The following is a 23361-nucleotide window of genomic DNA, read 5'->3' as shown; positions in this document are numbered from 1 at the left end:
ACTGAGTCACGTTGCTTATCCACCACCATCTCCTGCACTCATCAGCTTGGAGAAATGTAGCCTAGGAAGTTAAATGACGCTAGACCAGAAGCATACGCTTGGCAGAGGAGATGGCATAGTAGCTCAATAGCCCAGAGGAAGCCCTGTGCAGGGCATTTTACCCTTTTTAACTCCCATGGAGGCTTGCAGCCAAGGAGGGGCTTGGAACTTGTTTATAATTTATGCTCATCTAATTCTAGTGAGGTGAGGAGGCCTACAATGTATATGATCTTCAGAGAGATGTTTGCAAAGTAAAGAAGACTAGAAGCAGTTGCGGAAGGAGCAGAGGATGCAGTGACTGTGGTACCAGGTGACTTCCACATTAAGCATTACATTTAGTTCTAAATTTCTTCATAATCAAGCAAAAACGGGAAATACAGAGTTATATAGTTTGCATTGCCTGGAAAGAGAAAATATAACCCTCCTTCAGAGAGGCACATGCGATGGGATGGAGGTGTCAATTTCAGCTATGGTGGTAATCATTTTGCAATATATAAGCATGTCAAATAAACATGCTATGCTGTGGCTCAGAAGGTAAAGAATCTGCCTGCAATGCGGGAGACCCCGGTATGATCCCCAGATTGGGAAGATCCTCTGGAGAAAGGCATGGCAACCCACTCCAGTATTCTTCTCTGGAAAATCCCATGGACAGGGGAACTTGGTGGACTACAGGCCACAGGATCACAAAGAGTCAGACATGACTGAGCAGCTAACACACATACACCTTAAACTTACGGAACATTATATGTCAATTCTCAATGAAGCTGGACAAATTTTTTAATCATTTTAAAGAGAGAGAGGTATGTATTCTGGCATTAGATTCCAAGAGGAAATAATCCAGTAATTTGAAACCTGTAAATAAACACTGAACTGAAAAACATCCAAATACACAGTCAATTTTCCTCCAAGGAAGCTTGTAGACCTACTAAGTATTAGACATGATGAGTAGTTCTTATTTACCTGCAGTTCCCAACCTCTAGTGGGGCCTCTAGTGGGCCATGTAGTTATTGCAAAGTGTCCCTGAATTTAGATTCTGCTGCTGCTGCTGCTGAGTCGCTTCAGTCGTGTCCGACTCTGCATGACCCCATAGATGGCAGCCCACCAAGCTCCCCCGTCCCTGAGATTCTCCAGGCAAGAACACTGGATCGGGTTGCCATTTCCTTCTCTAGTGCATGAGAGTGAAAAGTGAAAGTGAAGTTGCTCAGTCGTGTCCGACTCAGCGACCCCCGACTGCAGCCTACCAGGCTCCTCCGTCCATGGGATTTTCCAGGCAAGAGTACTGGAGTGGGTCGCCATTGCCTTCTCCGGAATCTAGATTCTAGATGCATGATTTCAGGAGTGAAAAAATGTTTTGTGCAAATGTACTAACACTTTTCATAAATACAAGGACAACCAGAACCAGAAAAATATAAATGTATGTAGAACTACTGAGCTCATACTAGCTTTTAATTATTATATTACTATATTTTCGTAATTTGGTTTACTAACAATACAATTATTTAAAAGTTTAGGGGCAGTCCTAAGATGGCGGAGGAATAGGATGGGGAGACCACTTTCTTCCCCACAAATTCATCAAAAGAACATTTGAGCGCCGAGCAAATTACACAGAACAACTTCTGAATGCTGGCAGAGAACATCAGGCACCCACAAAAGCAACCCATTGTCTTCAAAAGGAGGTAGGACAAAATATAAAAGATAAAAAGAGAGACAAAAGAGGTAGGGACAGAGATCCATCCCTACAAGGGAGTCTTAAAAAAGAGAGAAGTTTCCAAACACCAGGAAACACTCTCTCCTGTGGGTCTGTGGTGAGCCTTGGAATCTCAGAGAACAAAATAACCAGGAGGAAAAATAAATAAATAATTAAAACCCACAGATTATGTGCCTAATAGCAACTCCCAGTGGTGCAACAGCCCAGATGCTGCATCCCACACTAGCAAGCCCAGAAGGGACAGGGAGGAGCAGGCGGCGTTACTTAGGATAAGGGCCTGGCCTGAATGCCCTGAGGGCAATCTGAGGGAACTAGCTTGAGATAGCAACCCAGACTGTGGGATAGCTATCCTGGGATCCCATGAAAAGTCCTAACCACGTGTACCCCAATGTTCATCCTGGCACTGTTTATAATAGCCAGAACATGGAAGCAACCTAGATGTCCATCAGCAGATGAATGGATAAGAAAGCTGTGGTACATATACACAATGGATATTACTCAGTCATTAAAAAGAATACATTTGAGTCAGTTTTAATGAGGTGGATGAAACTGGAGCCTATTATACAGAGTGAAGTAAGCCAGAAAGAAAAACACCAATACAGTATACTAACACACATATATGGAATTTAGAAAGATGGTAACAATAACCCTGCATGTGAGACAGCAAAAGAGACACAGATGTATAGAACAGTCTTTTGGACTCTGTGGGAGAGGGAGAGCGTGGGATGATTTGGGGGAATGGCATAAAAACATGTATAATATCATGTAAGAAACAAATCGCCAGTCCAGGTTTGATACATAATGCTTGGGGATGGTGCACTGGGATGACCCGGAGGGATGGTATGGGGAGGGAGGTGAGAGGGGGTTTCAGGATAGGGAACATGTGTATGCTCATGGCGGATTCATGTTGATGTGTGGCAGAACCAATACAATATTGTAAAGTAATTAGCCTCCAATTAAAATAAATACATTAAAAAAAAAAAAAAAAAAAAGTCCTAACCACCGCCAGGCACACTCACAGAACAAAGGACTGAGCAGAGCCAGCCGGCTGCGGACCAGCCCATCCCCCGCTGGAGACAGGCAGGTGAGGGCAGCCAGAGCAGGAAGGTGGCAATAGCGGCCCTAGAGAGGCAACCTATACCAAACTGCAAGCAGACTTCATTGCTAATCAAGACTTCTTGGGATTCTGGACAGTTGACATTAGCTGGGAAGGTCGCAGCCAGGAATCAGCTTCTCAGAAGAGACACAGGGCACACTGAGAAGGCCCGCCCATTGTACACCCAGAAAACCGAGCGGCTGGGACGGGAAAGGGGATAAGTCGCAGCCTTCAACTGGGGGTGACCACGCGCCCCAAGGACCTGTCACCTGAGCTGCTCAGACCTGGGACGGACGCAAAACACAGGCCCAACCAACTCTGCACCTTTGTGGAGTACCCGAGAACCTGAACCTGAGCGGCTTAGACCTGGGAAGTGCATGCAAACCAGGGCCTGCATCAGACAGTTCCCGGCAAAGCAACCTAGAGTCTGAGCAGTGTAGACTGGGAAAGCACACACGCTGTGAGCAGGGCAAACCCAGTGTAGCTGAATCACTGTGAACACACGCCAGTGATATTTGTTTGCAGTGTTCCTCCCTCCCCAAAGAATGACTGAACAAGCGAGCCTGAAAAAAAGTGACCACCACCGCGTCCCTTGTGTCAGGGCAGAAATTAGACACTGAAGAGACCAGCAAACAAAAGCAGCTAAAATAAACAGAGGGAACCACTTTGGAAGTGACAGGTGCAATAGATTAAAACGCTATGTCGGTAGTTAGCACCGACTACTTAGGAAGGGGCCTATAGACCATGAGATGTACAAGCCGGACCAAGGAACTATCTGAAAATGAACTGACCACACACTGTACACAACAGGTCCAGAGAAAGTCTTTGATATATTTTTACTATTATCATTTTTTTAATTAAAAATTTTTTTATTTTATTTTTTTTATTTTTAAGTCCCCATTACTCCTTTAATTTTCATTCCTACTACTACCTTGCCAAAAAAAAAAAAAAAGACCCTATTTTTAAAGCAAACTTCATATATGTATATTTTATAATTTCTGTGACTGTGTTTTGTTGTTTGTTTAGTTGGTTGGGTTGTTTTTTTTTTTTTTTTTTAATATTGTATTTTTGAGAATCTAACCTCTACTCAAGATTTTTAATCTTTGCTTTTTGGTATTTGTTATCAACTTTGTACCTTTAAGAACCCAATCTTCAGTATCCAATTTTACTTGGGAGTGAGATCACTGGCCTGACTGCTCTCTCCACCTTTTGACTCTCCTTTTTCTCCACCATGGGGCCTCTATCTCCCCCCTCCCCCTTTTCTTCTCTACCCAACTCGATAAATCTCTTTGTGTGTTCCGGGCTGTGGAGAACACTTAGGAAACTGATTACTGGCTGGATCTGTCTCTCTCCTTTTGAATCCCCCTTTTATCCTTCTGGCCACCTCTGTCTCCTTCCTCTTCTCTTCTCTGTGTAACTCTGTGAACGTCTCTGAGGGATCCAGACTGTGGAGAGCAAATAGGGAAGTGATTACTGACTAGCTTGCTCTCTCCTCTTTTGATTCCCCATCTTCTCCTCCTGGTCACCTCTATCTCCTCCTCCCTCTTCTCTTCTCCATGTAACTCTGTGTACATCTCCAGGTGTCCCTCACTGTGGAGAAACTTTTCATCATTAACCTAGATGTTTTATCATCGGTGCTGTATAGATGGAGAAGTCTTGAGGCTACTGTAAGAATAAGACTGAAAACCAGAGGCAGGAGGCTTAAGTCCAAATCCTGAGAACACCAGAGAATTCCTGAATCCAGGAACATTAATCGATAGGAGCTCATCAAACCCCTCCATACCTGCACTGAAACCAAGCACCACCCAAGGGCCAACAAGCTCCAGAGCAAGACAAACCACACAAATTCTCCAGCAACACAGGAACATAACACTGAACCTCAATATACAGGCTGACCAAAGTCACACCAAACCCACTGATATCTCAAAACATATCACTGGACACTTCATTGCACTCCAGAAAGAAGAAATCCAGCTTCACCCACCAGAACACTGACACAAGCTTCCCTAACCAGAAAACCTTGACAAGCCACCCGTCCAACCCCACCCACAATGAGGAACCTCCACAAGAAAGAGGAACCACCAACTGCCAGAATACAGAAAGGCCATCCCAAACACAGCAATATAAACAAGATGAAGAGTCAGAGAAAGACCCAGCAGGTAAAGGAACAGGATAAATGCCCACCAAACCAAACAAAAGAGGAAGAGATAGGGAATCTACCTGATAAAGAATTCCAAATAATGATAGTGAAAATGATCCAAAATCTTGAAAACAAATTGGAGTTACAGATAAATAGCCTGGAGACAAGGATCAAGAAGATGCAAGAAAGGTTTAACAAGGACCTAGAAGAATTGAAAAAGAGTCAATGTATAATGAATAAGGCAATGAATGAGATCTAAAACACTCTGGAGGGAACCAAGAGTAGAATAACAGAGGCAGGAAATAGGATAAGTGAGGTAGAAGATAGAATGGTAGAAATAAATGAAAGAGAAGGAAAAAGAAAAAAGAATTAAAAGAAATCAGGACAACCTCAGAGACCTCTGGGACAATGTTAAATGCCCCCACATTCTAATCATAGGAGTCCCAGAAGAAGAAGACAAAAAGAAAGACCATGAGAAAATACTTGAGGAGGTAATCGTTGAAAACTTCCCTAAAATGGGGAAGGAAATAATCACACAAGTCCAAGAAGCCAGAGAGTCCCAAACAGGATAAACCCTAGGCAAAACACCCCAAGACACATATTAATCAAATTAACAAAGATCAAACACAAAGAACAAATACTAAAAGCAGCAAGGGAAAAACAACAAATAACACACAAGGGGATTCCCATAAGGACAATAGCTGATCTTTCAATAGAAACTCTTCAGGCCAGGAGGGAATGGCAGGACATACTTAAAGTGATGAAAGAAAATAACCTACATCCCAGATTACTGTACCCAGCAAGTATCTCATTCAAATATGAAGGAGACATCAAACGCTTTACAGACAAGCAAAAGCTGAGAGAATTCAGCACCACCAAACCAGCTCTCCAACAAATGCTAAAGGATCTTCTCTAGACAGGAAACACAGAAAAGGTGTATAAACTCAAACCCCAAATAATAAAGTAAATGGCAGCGGTATCATACTTATCAGCAATTACCTTAAATGTAAATGGGTTGAATGCCCTAACCAAAAGATAAAGACTGGCTGAATGGATACAAAAACAAGACCCCTACATATGTTGTCTATAAGAGACCCACCTTGAAACAAGGGACACATACAGACTGAAAGTGAAGGGCTGGAAAAAGATATTCCATTCAAATAGAGACCAAAAGAAAGCAGGAGTAGCAATACTCATATCAGATAAAATAGGCTTTAAAACAAAGGCTGTGAAAAGAAACAAAGATGGACACTACATAATGATCAAAGGATCAATCCAAGAAGAAGATATAACAATCATAAATATATATGCACCCAACATAGGAGCACTACAATATGTAAGACAAATGCTAACAAGTATGAAAGGGGAAATTAACAATAACACAATAATAGTGGGAGACTTTAATACCCCACTCACACCTATGGATAGATCAACTAACAGAAAATTAGCAAGGAAAAATAAATTTTAAATGATACAATAGACCAGTTAGACCTAATTGATATCTATAGGACATTTCACCCCAAAACAATGAATTTCACCTTTTTCTCAAGTGCACACAGAATCTTCTCCAGGATAGATCACATCCTGGGCCATAAATCTAGCCTTGGTAAATTAAAAAAAAAAAAAAAAATTGAAATCATTCCAAGTATCTTTTCTGACCACAATGCAGTAAGATTAGATATAAATTACAGGAAAAAAATCTATTAAAAATCCCAACATATGGAGGCTGAACAACACATTGCTGAATAATTAACAAATCACAGAAGAAATCAAAAAAGAAATCAACATATGCCTAGAAATGAGTGAAAATGAACACACAACAACCCAAAACCTATGGGACACTGTAAAAGCAGTACTCAGAGGAAGGTTCATAGCAATACAGGCTTACCTCAAGAAACAAGAAAAAAAGTCAAATAAATAACCTAACTCTACACCTAAAGCAACTTGAAAAGGAAGAAATGATGAACCCCAGGGTTAGTAGAAGGAAAGAAATCTTAAAAATTCGGGCAGAAATAAATGCAAAAGAAACAAGAGACCATAGCAAAAATCAACAAAACCAAAAGCTGGTTCTTTGAGAAGATAAATAAAATTGGCAAACCATTAGCCAGACTCATCAAGAAACAAAGGGAGGAAAATCAAATCAACAAAATGAAAAATGAAAATGGAGAAATCACAACAGACAACATAGAAATACAAAGAATCATACTACTACTACTACTAAGTCACTTCAGTCATGTCTGACTCTGTGCGACCCCATAGACAGCAGCCCACCAGGCTCCCCTGTCCCTGGGATTCTCCAGGCAATAACACTGGAGTGGGTTGCCATAAGAGACTATTAAAGTTCTCTTGATGAAAGTGAAAGTGGAGAGTGAAAAAGTTGGCTTAAAGCTCAACATTCAGAAAATGAAGATCATAGCATCCGGTCCCATCACTTCATGGGAAATAGAGGGGAAAACAGTGGAAAAAGTGTCAGACTTTATTTTTATGGGCTCCAAAATCACTGCAGATGGTAACTGCAGCCATGAAATTAAAAGACGCTTACTCCTTGGAAGGAAAGTTATGACCAACCTAGATAGCATATTAAAAAGCAGAGACATTACTTTGCCAACAAAGGTTCATCTAGTCAAGGCTATGGTTTTTCCTGTGGTCATGTATGGATGTGAGAGTTGGACTGTGAAGAAGGCTGAACGCTGAAGAATTGATGCTTTTGAACTGTGGTGTTGGAGAAGACTCTTGAGAGTCCCTTGGTCTGCAAGGAGATCCAACCAGTCCATTCTGAAGGAGAGCAGCCCTGGGATTGCTTTGGAAGGAATGATGCTAAAGCTGAAACTCCAGTACTTTGGCCACCTCATGCGAAGAGTTGACTCATTGGAAAAGACTCTGATGCTGGGAGGGATTGGGGGCAGGAGGAGAAGGGGACGACAGAGGATGAGATGGCTGGATGGCATCACTGACTAGATGGACATTAGTCTGAGTGAACTCCGGGAGTTGGTGATGGACAGGGAGGCCTGGCATGCTGCGATTCATGGGGTCACAAAGAGTCGGACACGACTGAGCGACTGATCTGATCTGATCTGATTAGCAACTTTATGCCAATAAAATGGACAACTTGGAAGAAATGGACAAATTCTTAGAAAAGTACAACTTTCCAAAATTGAACCAGGAAGAAATAGAAAATCTTAACAGACCTATCACAAGCACAGAAATTGAAACTACAATCAGAAATCTTCCAACAAACAAAAGCCCAGGACTGGACGGCTTCACAGCTGAGTTCTACCAAAAATGTAGAGAACTAACACCTTTCCTATTCAAACTCTTCCAGAAAATTGCAGAGGAAGGTAAACTTCCAAACTCATTCTATGAGACCACCATCACCCTAATACCAAAACCTGACAAAGATGCCACAAAAAAAGAAAACTACAGGCCAATATCACTGTTGAACACAGATGCAAAAATCCTTAACAAAATTCTGGCAAACAGAATCCAACAACATATTAAAAAGATCATACATCATGACCAAGTAGGTTTTATCCCAGGGATACAAGGATTCTTCAATATCCACAAATCAATCAATGTAATACACGACATTAACAAATTGAAAGATAAAAACCATATTATTATTTCAATAGATGCAGAGAAAGCCTTTGACAAAATTCAACATCCATTTATGATAAAAACCCTCCAGAAAGCAGGAATAGAAGGAACATACCTCAACATAATAAAAGCTATATATGACAAACCCTCAGCAAACCTTATCCTCAATGGTGAAAAATTGAAAATATTTCCCCTAAAGTCAGGAACAAGACAAGGGTGTGCACTCTCACCACTACTCTTCAACATAGTTTTGGAAGTTTTGGCCACAGCAATCAGAGCAGAAAAAGAAATAAAAGGAATCCAGATTGGAAAAGAAGTAAAACTCTCACTGTTTGCAGATGACATGATCCTCTACATAGAAAACCCTAAAGACTCCACCAGAAAATTACTAGAACTAATCAATGATTATAGTAAAGTTTCAGGATATAAAATTAACACAGAAATCCCTTGCATTCCTATACACTAAAAATGAGAAAACAGAAGTAAAAATTAAGGAAACAATTCCACTCACCATACCAACGAAAAGAATAAAATAGTTAGGAATATATCTACCTAAAGAAACAAAAGACCTATATATAGAAAACTATAAAGCACTGGTGAAAGAAATCAAAGAAGACACTAATAGATGGAGAAATATACCGTGTTCATGGATTGGAAGAATCAATATAGTGAAAATGAGTATACTACCCAAAGCAATCTATAGATTCAGTGCAATCCCTATCAAACTACCAACGGTATTTTTCACAGAACTAGAACAAATAATTTCACAATTTGTATGGAAATACAAAAACCTCGAATAGCCAAAGCAATCTTGAGAAAGAAGAATGAAACTGGAGGAATCAACCTGCCTGACTTCAGGCTCTACTACAAAGCCACAGTCATCAAGACAGTATGGTACTGGCACAAAGACAGAAATATAGATCAATGGAACAAAATAGAAAGCCCAGAAATAAATCGACGCACCTATGGACACCTTATCTTTGACAAAGGAGGCAAGAATATCCAATGGAGAAAATCTCTTTAACAAGTGGTGCTGGGAAAACTGGTCAACTACTTGTAAAACAATGAAACTAGAAAGCTTTCTAACACCATACACAAAAATAAACTCAAAATGGATTAAAGATCTAAACATAAGACCAGAAACTATCAAACTCCTAGAGGAAAACATAGGCAAAACACTATCTGGCATAAATCACAGCAGGATCCTCTATGACCCACCTCCCAGAATATTGGAAATAAAAACAAAAGTAAACAAATTGGACCTAATTAAAATTAAAAGCTTCTGCACAACAAAGGAAACTATAAGCAAGGTGAAAATACAGCCTTCAGAATGGGAGAAAATAATAGCAAATGATGCAATGGACAAAGAATTATTCTCAAAAATATACAAGCAACTCCTACAGCTCAATTCCAGAAAAATAAACGACCCAATCAAAAAGTGGGCCAAAGAACTAAACAGACATTTCTCCAAAAAAGACATACAGATGGCTAACAAACACATGGAAAGATGTTCAACATCACTCATTATCAGAGAAATGCAAATCAAAACTACAATGAGGTACCATTTTACGCCAGTCAGAATGGCTGTGATCCAAAAGTCTACAAGCAATAAATGCTGGAGAGGGTGTGGAGAGAAGGGAACCTTCTTACACTGTTGGTGGGAATGCAAACTAGTACAGCCACTATGCAGAACAGTGTGGAGATTCCTTAAAAAACTGGAAATAGAACTGCTATATGACCCAGCAATCCCACTGCTGGGCATATGCATCGAGGAAACCAGAATTGAAAGAGACACACGTACCGCAGTGTTCATCGCAGCACTGTTTATAATAGCCAGGACATGGAAGCAACCTAGATGTCCATGAGCAGACAAATGGATAAGAAAGCTGTGGTACATACACACAATGGAATATTACTCAGCCATTAAAAAGAATACATTTGAATCAGTTTTAATGAGGTGGATGAAACTGGAGCCTATTATACAGCATGAAGTAAGCCAGAAAGAAAACCATCAATACAGTATACTAATGCATATATATGGAATTTAGCAAGAAGGTAATGATAACCCTGTATGTGAGACAGCAAAAGAGACATAGATGTATTGAACAGTCTTTTGGACTCTGTGGGAGAGGGCGAGGGTGGGATGATATGGGAGAATGGCATTGAGACATGTAAAATATCATATGTGAAACGAATCGTCAGTCCAGGTTTGATACATGATACAGGGTGCTCGGAGCTGGTGCACTGGGATGACCCAGAGGGATGGGATGGGGAGGGAGGTGGGAGGGGGTTCAGGATGGGGAACACATGTACACTCATGGCAGATTCGAGTCAATGTATGGCAAAACCAATACAATATTGTAAAGTAAAATAAATAAATTAATTTTTAAAAAATAAATAAAAGTTTATATTACTAGTAGGTCCTTGTGCTTTAAAATACTGTGACCCATTACTGGTACAGACTATCTAGATGGTGTTACTGATCTGAGCAGAGAAGTCAGACCCCTCCCTACCCTCACCCTAAACCACCCACACACACCTCCCCAGTCACTGCTCTCAACAACAGGTTTTTCATTTTCTGAGATGAAGTCCAAGGAAGGCACTCCTGTGCTCGGATGCTCCGGGGCTTTGTTCAGTAATCAGCTTTGTGGTTTCAGGAGGCCCAAAAGTACTTCAGGGCTTTCCACTCCGAGCACTTTGTTCAGGAAGCTTGAGAGACTTGTTGTGGTTTCAGAAATGACACACTTGAAGTTCTGGAGTTGGCATAAACTACTGCTCCTGCTCAAAGGTAGGAAGAGCGGCAGCCAGAGGGGCTGGTAGCCTGAAAACCGAAGCTGTGGTTGTCTCCACAGACAACTGCTCTTCAGCAAGCTTGCAATTGCTCCACACCCCTTTCATGTGGGCAAAGAAAGAACTTTATCAGACATTAAGTCTCTCTCCTCTTGAAATATCGGGGTGAGAGGAGAGGAAGTTGGGCAGTAAATCGGGGCAGAATTTACAAGAGTGAAAATCACGTTTTTGTTGCGTTCTCCCCTTTCACACAGGTGACTCCAGCTGCTCTAGATGCTTGTGTACTGGCCCCCAGACTACGACATGAGGCCCCCAAAGAGGGGAAGGCAGCACTCGCTGCAGCATGCCTGCAGTTGCCTAAAGTTTAAGCCTCTGTGCTCTGGGTTATTTGGCTTAGCTTGACTGTTTGAGGACATAGGACAATGGCAACAAGATTCCAGCACTAAAATGGGCAACCAGAGCCTTGTGAGAGAAGCAAAGATGCACAGTATTTCAGCCTCTCTTACTACAACAATGCCAATAAGCAAGCTAACCCATCACCACCCCAAGGATAGACTGGAGCATTTGTTAAGGAAAGAACAGGTCACAGATAGTTTGGTTTTAGTTGCAACTCTAAGGGTACATATATGTGTGTGTGTGCGCGCATGCATTTAGTCACTCAATCGTCTCTGACTCCCTGCAACCCCATGGACTATAGCCTGCCAGGTGTATGTTTTGATTAACGGCCCCATGGAACTAAAAAGAAATAGTATTTTTTGCTCTTTCTCACAAGTTAATGTGAGGGGTGGATGTGGTCTTTCTTGTGAAACCTTGGCCGTATAGATGGGTAGACAGTAAAATTCCATGGATTTTTCCCAGAGGACCTACTATTTATTGAATGAGGTTCAAATGATTCCAATGACATCCCAATAGGTTCCTGCACTACAGACTCATGAGACCCTTTTCCTAGAGGCACAATATTATAATGTTAGGTTCTGTTATTGGAAAGCTAGTTCATATCATTTTTTTTTTTTTTTTTTTTATTTTTAAACTTTACAAATTGGCTTCCCAGGTGGTGCCAATGGTAAATAATGCACCTGCCAGCACAGAAGGCTTGGGTTCAATCCCTGGGTCAGGAAGATTCCCTGGAGTAGGAAATGGCCACCAACTCCAGTTTTCTTGCCTGGAAAATTCGATGGACAGGGGGCCTGGTGGGCTACAGTCCATCAGGTTGCAAAGTGTCAGACATGACTGAGCCCAGATGTACGTACACACACATCTCGTTAAAATGCCCTGATCATTAAAAATGAAAATATGTCTTTACAAACATTAAAAGTAAACACAATATAAAATGATGTGTTATATATGTGTGTGTGTGTGTGTGTGTGTGTGTTTATGTCATTGTTGTTCAGTTGCTAAGTTGTATCCAACTCTGACTCCATGGACTGCAGCATGCCAGGCTCCTCTGTCCTTCACTGTCTCCCACAGTTTGCTCAAATTCATGTCCATTGAGTCGGTGATTGTTTTTCTATGGCGTATTTAGGAAAAGAAAAATGTTTTATATCAATATCTTGTTGTATTGTATTTGGCAATACAATATTTGTATTTTAGGCAATCCAGACCATTTGCAGCCAATGAATGGGAATTCAACAAATTTTTATTGAGTAACTACTGTGTGTAAGGTTCTATACAGTATCAGATCTGCAAGGGAGAATACATGCTTTTAGAATTGGTAAGAAAATGTGCTAAGAACATGAACTAGAAATTCACAAAGAAAATTTCAAATAGTCCATAAACATTTAAATGTGTAATTCACTAGCAATCAAATATAAGTTAAAATGAGAAGCCCTTTTTTTTTTTTTGGCTCTATTTGACAAATGTTAAAAACAATGGCTATTCCCAGTGTTAGACTGTATGGGTGACTTTTCTGTACTAATAATGAAATGTCACCTTTCTAGAGGAGTTTGACAATATATATCAAAATAAAAATGCCCATGTTTAACCTAGAAATTCCCATTTTAGGAATTTAAACAAATAATAGAAAAGCGGCTCAAAGATGTGCATACTGAGATTTTTATTGAAGTATTATTCATAATAATGGCTTCATATAGGTGTCACTTAACAGCATTGTTAAATAATCTATAGTAAATCCTTTCAGTGGATTATTGTACAGTGGATTTACTGTACAGTAACTCCTTTCAGTGGGTTACTGTTGATGATATGTGCCTGTTAGTATAGCTATCCACAACATATCATCAAGTGGAAATAACAGAATATTATATACACTTTAATTGTATTTCTGTTTTTTTAGAAAAAGTATACATACTTATATACATAGAAAGAAATTAAGAATGATCTTCCAAGATGACTAGCATGAACTGATCTTTAATTTTTTTATAAGTACTTCTCTTTATTACTGTAATGGGCTTTAATTATGTTTTTTGCAGTGAACTTTAATTACTTTTATTATTTGAGAAAGAATATTAAAATATAAATACCAAGCACTGTGTCCTCAAGGATATCCCATTTGTATAATGAGCATATTTTTCCAAGCTGGCATGCGTGTTGCCTACTAATTCTAGAATTTAAGGAATTGGCAAAGCTTAGAAAGTTTTGAGTTCATCTCTGTTTTTAAAAGCCCAAAACCTGGTTTCAGGAACAGGGCAGGGAAATCAGACAAGTCCTGCCTCCCCATCTCCAATGAATCAGCCACTCCAGTCCTTTCCTCGGCAGTTTTGTTTGTGTTAAATCAAATTCAGGTGATGTCATCTCTATTGAGCATGAGGGAACCAGTTTCTCAGAAGGCCCCTAAGTTCTAGACACTCTGGTGGATGCACACATTTCCTCCACTGATGACATGGGTATTTTTAGACCAAGTAACTGGCCTCAAATGAGCAGGGCCATGATTCAAATCTAGTCCTCTAATTCCAAAACCCATGCTATTTCCATGGGTTCCTTAGTGTCTGCTTTTGTGTGTTTGTGTGTTCCTTCTTTAGTAGGAAATAGTTTGTGCCCCCAAATTTTCACTTAATTGGGCCTTTCTTACATTTGGCGCTGTTACCAAAAGAGTATGTGTGTGTGGAATGTGGCTGCTTGCTGCTCAAAAGCCAAAAAAAAAAGAGGCCAGTATGGTGGAAAGGAAAGTTTGCTTTATTTCAGATGTTGGCAATTTGGGGAGAGGGTGGCAGACATCTGTTCAAAGGCCGACTCCCCACCCTGACAAGCAGTGGGTGAGAGCTTTTATAGACAGAGTCAGGGGTGGGGGGCTACATGCAGAAACAGCTCAGTCATCTCTAACAGTCATCTTCAGTTGGTCATCAGTGGTCTCACTAGCATCATCTTGGTTGTTTTAAGAACAGTTAATCTTCAGTTCTGCTGTGTGCTTGTTCCCATTTCTTTGCGGTCAGTTCTCAAATTGTGGCAGCTCAAGTCCTGGGTGCAGTCTGGTCATCATGTAGTTAACTTTTCCACCTGGTGTTTTGGTATCTATAAGGCAGCTCACAGGATATGGTTCAGAATATTATCTATAGCCCTTGAGAAAAAACTAAATGTCCTTGACTATGCTTAATGACTACATTATTATTATTTAGTCTCCTTTGACTGTTTTCCTTTGTTTCAGCATTTCTCACTTCTCTGATTAAACTTATTCTTTGACTAAAGTTTTCCACAGGCAAAAGGCAAGCACAGGACATGCTGCAGGGAGGCAGGGGTCGGGGGGGTTGTGGGGACAAGGATAATATGGTTCTACTCTGATTAGCACTAGTTGTAAAGGATCCATCTGCCAGTGCAGGAGATGGGTTCGATCCCTGGGTCAGGAAGATCCCCTGGAGAAGGAAATAGCAATCCCCTCCACTATTCTTGTCTGGAGAATGAGAGGAGCCTGGTGGGCTATGGTCCATGGGGTCACAAAGAGTCAGACATGACTGAAGCGACTTAGCAGGCACGTACAAGAGGCCTACACTGGGCACATTTTTCTCATGCCTTGGCCTTCTTTAACTGTCTAGAGACGTGCACAGTCATCCATTCATCCTTACATAGAGCACCACCATTCATTCATCCTTTCATCTGGTATTTAAAAGCAACATGGTTTAGTTAAGAAACATGATCCACAGACCCAAACTGGCCAGGTGTAAACCATGGCTCCACTCCTTACCAACTATGAGACCATGGACATAAATGAGACCAAGTTATATAAATACCTTTTGCTTCCTTTTCCTGTAAAATGGGAATAGTAACAGCACTTGCCTCATAGTGTTATCATGAACATTAAATGAATGAACCATTGTGAAGTACTTAGAGTAGTGCATAGAACATGATAAGTCCATCTCTGTCATGATCAATACTGTGTGCCAGGCACTAGACTAGATACTAAAACTTCAAAATGGAACAAAACAAGGTTTCTGCCCTCAAGGAGCTTACAGGCTCGTGAAAGGGACAGATGCTCTCATGACCGCGAGTACAGCATGCTGTGTGGGCAGCGCTGGAGAGGATGGGGTCAAGGAGGCTTTCCAAGGAAGAGATTGTCTAGCTTGAACTGAACCTGCTGTTGGTGAGAAGAGCAGGGATGAAGACCTGGAGGCAACAGTGTGTGTGTCAAGTTTGAGGCACTGGAGTGGTTCTGAGTGATTGGAACAGGCGTGCCAGATTGAAGAGGTGAGGTCAGCTGCCTCTTTTTCTTCGGCAACTTTTACAAAAGTCCCTTAAATTTAGAGGACTACACTCCCCCGCTTTACTTGCTGTTAAACTTTTCTTATGGGGTGTGTGTGTGTGTGTGTGTGTGTGTGTGTGTGTGTGCGCGCGCGCGCGCATGCGCGCGCGCATGCACAAATGCGTGCGTGCTCAGTCGTGTCCAACTCTTTGTGACTTTATGGACTGTAGCCCACCAGGCTCCTCTGCCCATGGAACTTCTCAGAATACTGGAGTGGGGTGCCATTTCCTACTCCAGGGGGTCTTACTGACCCAGGCAGGGATCCAATCTGCGTCTCTTGCGTCTCCTGCATTGGCAGGCAAGTTCCTTACCGCTAGTGCCACCTGGGAAGACTTTCACCCCTGTAATTGCCCTTAGTTAATAACAACACATCAACCTAAAAGTTAAGGTTGGAAGTCATGGGTAAAAGCTCTTGTTTCATTATGCTTGTTGTGTCTGGGATAGACTGACGGTGTTTCAGCTATGTCTGTGTCTGGAAACCTCGCTGTATTTAGACTCTCAGACTGTGTACCCAACTTTGGGGAAAACTGACTCTCCCAGCCATCTGGGTGTGACAGGCTCCTCTGGCTAGACCAGCTGCCTCCCAGCTCAGAGAGCCAGACATGCCCCTGCCTTCAGTGGAAATCACAGCGTGCCTTTGGAGCAGACTAACCAGGCCAGGAATGCAGAGTTATTTACAGTTCTTATATTGTCCTTCTCAAAAATAATTATGTTCCAAGGACAGGACTTGAATGCCGCAACTCCCACTGACTGGGAGTTTTACAAGTATCTTGACTCTTCTCAAGAACTACTCTGCCTCTATTTCTTTGCCTTTAAAGTATCAAGTATTGAAGTGTCTTTTGATTAGTGAGCTTTAACCAGTGTCTCATTCATTACAAAAATCATGCATTCTTCTTTTTTGCCCTCAGTCTGTCCATTCCATAAGTTTTCTGTATGAAATATGTATCTGTGGACAAAAAATTCTTATTCTATTTTGAGATTCCCTTTGACAGTAAAGGAAGGATGCTTACTGAACTGGTTGCTATTTTCCAGAGGAGGTTCAAACCCTGTTACCTATATTTATCTTCAAAAGAATTTTTGTAGGTCTGTCATAACACCATCTGTGTTTCTCTTGTTGGCTTCTGCCTATTTTCTGTGTTTTTTGTTTTTTTGTGTGTGTTTTTTTTTTTTTTTTTTGGTGTAACATCCTCCATAGGTTATTTTTGGTAACTGAGCTTACCTGAATCAGTCTCCTTTTCATTTCTGAGGCAAACTGGTGATTCATCTTTAGTATAGGAGGATTTTCACAAACACAGTTATATGATTTTGTATCACTGGGGTTTGAGTTTGGGAGACAGATCAAATAAAGTTGTCTAATGGGTATTCAGCTTTGCAATTAGTTCTTCACAGTTGTGCCTGTCAACAGCACCAGCAAGAATTTAAGTGCAGGGTAAGGTCTCCTTGGATGGCTTTGACACCACCCCTGCTGGGGAAATGGGTGGGATGGGTAGAAGGAGAAAGGCTGGGAGTTGAAGCTGTAGGTGCATTAAAGAGTAATCAAATCATGTGTTTCCTGATGTGTTCTACAGAGAAGGGCCTAGCATCACCTATATTGTATTCCTACCAAAAACATTTAATCTGGATCTAACAATGAGAAAACAGTTAGGTACATGCAAATTGTGAGATGCTTTGCAATACAGTCAGCTTGGGCTCTTCAAAAATGCCAGTGTAGTTTCTTTAAAAAAAGATTGGGGAGTTATTCTAGATTAATTTTCAAAACCTGGTCCCAAGACCAGCAACATCAGCATCATCTAGGAGCCTCACTGGAAATACAGAAGCTTGGACCCACCCCAGACTCAGAATCTACATTTTAACCACTTTCCTGGGGTGATTTCTGTGTGCATTCAATTTTGAGAAGTCCTGATTTCATGTACAATTCACATTCAAATTTCCCAAATTGTCCCAGTAACATCCTATTTCTCTGTTCCCCATTCCATCCCCACCTCAAATTTAAATCTAGTTAAGTATCATACATAGCATTTAGTTGTGAAGTCTCTCAAATCTGTTTTAATCTAGAGATTTGGCCCTCAAATTTTATCAGGAACAGAATCATTTTGAAGGTTTGTTAAAATACAGATTTCTGTACCCCTCCCACTCCCATCCAGTGCACACACCATCTGAGAGTTCCTAGAGATGAAATCAGATGCTGCTGGCCCTTAGACCACACTACGAGTAGTGTGGTATTAAATAATAGCATTAATTCAGTGTTAAACTTCTAGGTGTGATCATCATGTTTGTATAGGAAAAAACCTTTGTTTTCAGAGAGTCTTGATAAACTACTTAGAGATGAAGTATCATGATATCTAAAGTAACTCTCAAATGATTCAGTAATATAAATAAATGGCTAGATGGATGAACATGGATGATGGTTGCATAGATGAATGGATGGAGAAAACCTCAAAATGTTTCTTCACAATCAGTGAACATAGGTGAACATAGTGAACAAAATAATGAAGTAACACATAAACAAACAAACTGTAAAGGAGGAAAATGTCCTCTACCCTCTTGGGTTCATTTCCTGGGGCCTTGCAAATTAGATGGATAAGAGAGATTAAAAGAAGAAAAAGCATGCAAATTTTACTTGATATTAATGTTTATGATAAATGGGGAGCCTTCCTAGAGAAGAAGTGAAGACCCAAAGAGAACTTACATAGCATTTTTGATAAAGAATAGTAAATTATGGATATGTGACAAGACAAAGACAAAGAGTTTTGGGCTTTGAAGTATGGAAAACTATGGAAAGATAAATATATGGAGGAAACTAAGAGAAGATAAGGGCTATTTTAGCAAGGTTTGCCTGTGCTGGTCAATCTCCATACCAACTTTCCATCTTCTTAATGGCCATAAAACCCTCCTTGGATAAGGGATTTATGGCAGTCCATAATTCTCAGGAGCTTCTGCTTTTAGTCCAATAGGGAAAAATCTGGGGTAGCTTCTTTCTACAGCTGTTGAATGTCAAGTATATTTAGCTCAAAGTGATCTTTATTCCAAAGTAGAAAAAGAGCTCAGGACACATTACCCCAGAATATTTATGGCACCTTAGCATATTGAATATTTTAAGATGAAGGAGTTTGAGAAATGGCAGGTGCCAGAAGGACTCTCTGGCCTCCTCTTTCTCCCCTAAAGCAGATTTTAAGACCTTTATGTGAGTGCCGCCCACCCTATATCTTCAGAAAAGGAGTATGTGTATCTCTGAGGACAGAGAAATACCAAGAGGAACCCATACCAATAGGCCTTGGTAAGTTTCCTCCAGCTTACCATCCTTAGCTCATACCTTGTATCCTATCACACTTTCCCATGACTTATACACTTGATTGGATCTAGTATGAAAATGCTTAGGCTTAACCACTTCTTCAGATCTTCATTTCTTCTGAAGGCTCTCGTGTTACATAAAACTTATATAGCATCATAAGTTTATATAATATGCTTTTCTCTTGTTAAGCTGTCTTTTGTCAGTCTAATTTATAGGGTCCTAGTCAGTGAACCTATTATAAAAAAGCACAATCTTTTCCTCTCCTACAGTGGCATATTTTGGGGTGGCACATTGTGATCTTCAAAACAAACTGTGTGTCTACCTAGAGACTGTAGCTTCTGTTGTCCCTATTAACAGGTCCCTATGGAGCCATCCTGGAACAGACAACCTTGCCTATGTCCTCTGCCTGCTGCTTGTTTATAAAAAAACTTTGGCCTCCTAGGCCTGTCCATCACTCAACCCCCACAGATCCAGATGCTTTCTTAGCAGCACTCCTGCCACAGTGGACTGTCCCACCAGACGGGCACAGGTTTGCAGGCTGCCTCCCTGTCACAGAAGGTGATGGCAATGCTGGCTAACTTTTATCAGGGTCAGCATCTGCCCCTGCCACACACACAGACAAGCACCATTACTGGCTAATTGTTAGTTACCAAGGCAGAAATCTTAGGCTATTCCATTGAAAACTGGGGAAAAAAAAATATCAGATTCCCTACTGTTTCAGCTTTACTTCATCAGTTCAGGTTTTGCCACTTCGGGCATAGGAAATAAACTCTTAACATGTTTGACCCACAGTGTCAAATGCTACATTAGGCAAGAGCTTGGTTATTTAAAGAAAAAAAAAAAAAAACACAAAAGCAATCATGTTAAAGATTTCTTCTGGATTTGCATCTACCCTCACTATTGCACTTGCTTCTGGTTAACACTGACCAGTACACAGTCTAGCATAAGTCACTGAGCCTTCCTGAGTCTCAGTTTCCATATTTATAGGGATATATGGCCAGCTCTAGCATCCTGATTGACCATACTGTCTGTGGCCTGAGTCTATGCTGTGGCCTCTGCCTAGAAAGCCATATCAACCCTCTAGACCAGCTAGGGGATGATTTTGCCCCTCAGGAGACATGTGGCAATGTCTGGAGACTGTTTTGGTTGTCACAACTTGGGGTTATGAATGCAACTGGTATCTAAGTGGTAGAGGCCAGAGAAACTACTAAATATCCTATAATTCACAAGAGAAGTCCACACAAAAAACCGTGTGGTGGTGTGTCAGTAGTGGCCAGGTTGAAAACCACTCTTCTAGACCCAGTAATTCCTGCAAGTCACTAGCCAGCAATTTAAATGTCACTTCCCCCAGGACACCATGTCTAATGCCCTAAAACCAAACATAAAGTTATCAGAACATTTATTATATGCTATTCAGTTCAGTTCAGTTTAGTCGCTCAGTTCTGTCCGACTCTTTGCAACCCCATGGACTGCAGCATGCCAGGCCTCCCCATCCATCACCAACTCCCAAAGTTTACTCAAACTCATGCCCACTGAGTTGGTGATACCATCCAACCATCTCATCCTCTGTTGTCCCCTTCTCCTCCTACCTTCAATCTTTCCCAACATTAAGGTCTTTTCTAATGAGTCAGTTGTTCACATCAGGTGGCCAAAGTATTGGAGTTTCAACTTCAACATCAGTCCTTCCAATGAATATTCAGGACTGATTTCCTTCAGGATGGACTGCTTGGATATCCTTGTAGTCCAAGGGACTCTCAAGAGTCTTCTCCAACACCACAGCTCCAAAGCATCAGTTCTTTGGCGCTCAGCTTTCTTTATAGTCCAACTCTCACATCCATACATGACTACTGGAAAAACCATAGCCTTGACTAGATGGACCTTTGTTGGCAAAGTAATGTCTCTTCTTTTTAATATGCTATCTAGGTTGGTCATAACTTTTCTTCCAAGGAGTAAGCATCTTTTAATTTCATGGCTGTAGTCACCATCTGTAGTGATTTTGGAGCTCTAAAAAATAAAGTCAGCCACTGTTTTCACTGTTTCTCCATCTATTTGCCATGAAGTAATGGGACTGGATGCCATCTTAGTTTTCTGAATGTTGAGTTTTAAGCCAACTTTTTCACTTTGCTCTTTCACTTTCAAGAGGTTCTTTATTTCTTCTTCACTTTCTGCCATAAGGGTGGTGTCATCTGTATGTATGAGGTTATTGATATTTCTCCTGGCAATCTTGATTCCAGCTTATGCTTCATCCAGCCCAGCATTTCTCATGATGTACTCTGCATATTATATGCTATATGTTATAGTTATTCTTCACTCATTTTTCTCTGTAGGAGATAAGGATATATTTTTTATTGAATGTTTTATATATCTCTTGAGCTTAGCATATATTATAGAATATAGGGATGGATGGATGGATGGGTTGATGAGATGATCACTGTGTTAGAGATACCATAACAGAGTTCCATAGTCTGGATGACTTACGCAATTTTGAGAAATTAATTTTCTCAAAGTTTTTGAAGTTGGAAGTCCAATCAAGTGTCAGCAGGTTTGGTATCTTCTGAGGCCTCTCCATAACTTGCAGATTACTAAACTCTTCTTATAAGGACACCAGTCAGATTGGATTAGGCCCACCCTAACCTTAAATTTACAACCTCTTTTAATTTAATCACCTTTTTGAAGGTCCTGTCTCCAAATGTAGTCACACCCTGGGGTACTAAGATGGTTAGGGCTTTAACATATGAATTTGGCAGGGAGAACAATTTAATACTTAACAGGCAGATTTTTATTATGTATAACATTCAAAAATCCAACTCCAGAGAAGAACTTGGAAAGAACGATTCTCCTGATCCTTTCCCAGTTCTGGCTTCTGTTTAACAATCTTTCTACATTCTACCTCCAAATCACTGAGGGCTGTGAAATCAGAAATGAAAATCGCCTTGAAATGAAAAATGAAAATGTACCCTTGGTGCTTACACAGGTTTCCACAGTCAAATGTCCGTGTGGTCTTGGGTCTTGCCTCTATCGCTAGTGAGCTAAGTGGTCTTAGGCAACCTCAGTACATGCTCTGAAAAATGGGACTGTGATAACATCAACCTCTTAGGATTTGATTTGAGATTTATCAAGATAATGCGTAAAATGTGGCTAACATAGTGCTTGAAACATGGTAAGTACAATGTTAGCTTGATTCAACTTTTTTCTTTATTACACTTTTTTTTTTTTTTAGTCACAGTAAAGTTTTTCTTTTACCTTGGTAAAAACTTTGAACTTTGGGAGGCAAAACATATTTTTATCTATGTCTTTCCTCTTAGTTGACATTATAGATAAATTGAGAAACCCCCTTGTCATCCAGTTTTTACTCACAACTCCTACCCTGGTACTCTGTGTGCCACCAACTCTCAAAAGCTAATGACAAGCTAATGGGCAAACAAGAGGAATGGAGACCTTTGGGAGTCATATTTCCTCTGTCAATCTTTTCCTCTCCCTCTCACCCATTCTAGCATCCACTCTTGCATTAAGCACATAGATTCTACTTCCTTAGTCTCTTAAAGATTTCTCTCTCCCTACAAGCCTCTCTCTGCCTTGGCTGAACTCTCACCACTTCTTGTATGAAGCGTCGTTAGAGTCTGACTTCCCTGACCCTGAATAATATCCCTTCACATCCACTCCCTACTCTGCTCTTAGTCTGATCTTGCAAACATAAAATGCCTCAGTGGCTTCCTCTTTCAACATGAACTTCAAACTTCTTGATTCATGAGCATCTCCAATTTGGCCCTCTTTCTCTTCTAGCCTCCTCTCTCTAAGACCCTCCTCCTGACAGCACTGTGCTATTTCATGATTCTATGCTTTGCCACATTTCATACTCTCTACTTCAAATTCCCTTCCTCCATCCTTCAGCTGACTAACTTGTACTGGCTTTTCAAACATCTACCTCTTCCAGGAAACCTTTTCTTCCTAGGCTTCAACTGTTTAGTTCTGTTCAGTCACTCAGTCCTGTCCAACTCTTTGCCACCCCATGGGC

General features: G+C 40.8%; 1 long non-coding RNA gene across 11 annotated transcripts in view; it reads left to right on the top strand.

Moving 5' to 3' along the window:
- LOC112442028 (uncharacterized) overlaps positions 1–23361 on the top strand; it is an 80599-nt gene that overhangs the window by 13810 nt on the left and 43428 nt on the right. For 10 of the 11 annotated variants that reach the window (XR_009491033.1, XR_009491041.1, XR_009491039.1 and 7 more), the window contains exons 2-3: positions 240–349; positions 1546–1715. This is a non-coding gene — a long non-coding RNA (uncharacterized lncRNA). The remainder of the gene's footprint in view (positions 1–239; positions 350–1545; positions 1716–23361) is intronic. The other variant, XR_009491040.1, reaches the window with a different exon arrangement.

This window comes from Bos taurus, chromosome 17 (assembly GCF_002263795.3).
Source record: "Bos taurus isolate L1 Dominette 01449 registration number 42190680 breed Hereford chromosome 17, ARS-UCD2.0, whole genome shotgun sequence".
Classification (NCBI taxonomy): Eukaryota; Metazoa; Chordata; class Mammalia; order Artiodactyla; family Bovidae; genus Bos; species Bos taurus.
Note: the sequence above shows the minus strand (reverse complement) of the source record. Positions and strands in the feature narration are given on the sequence as shown.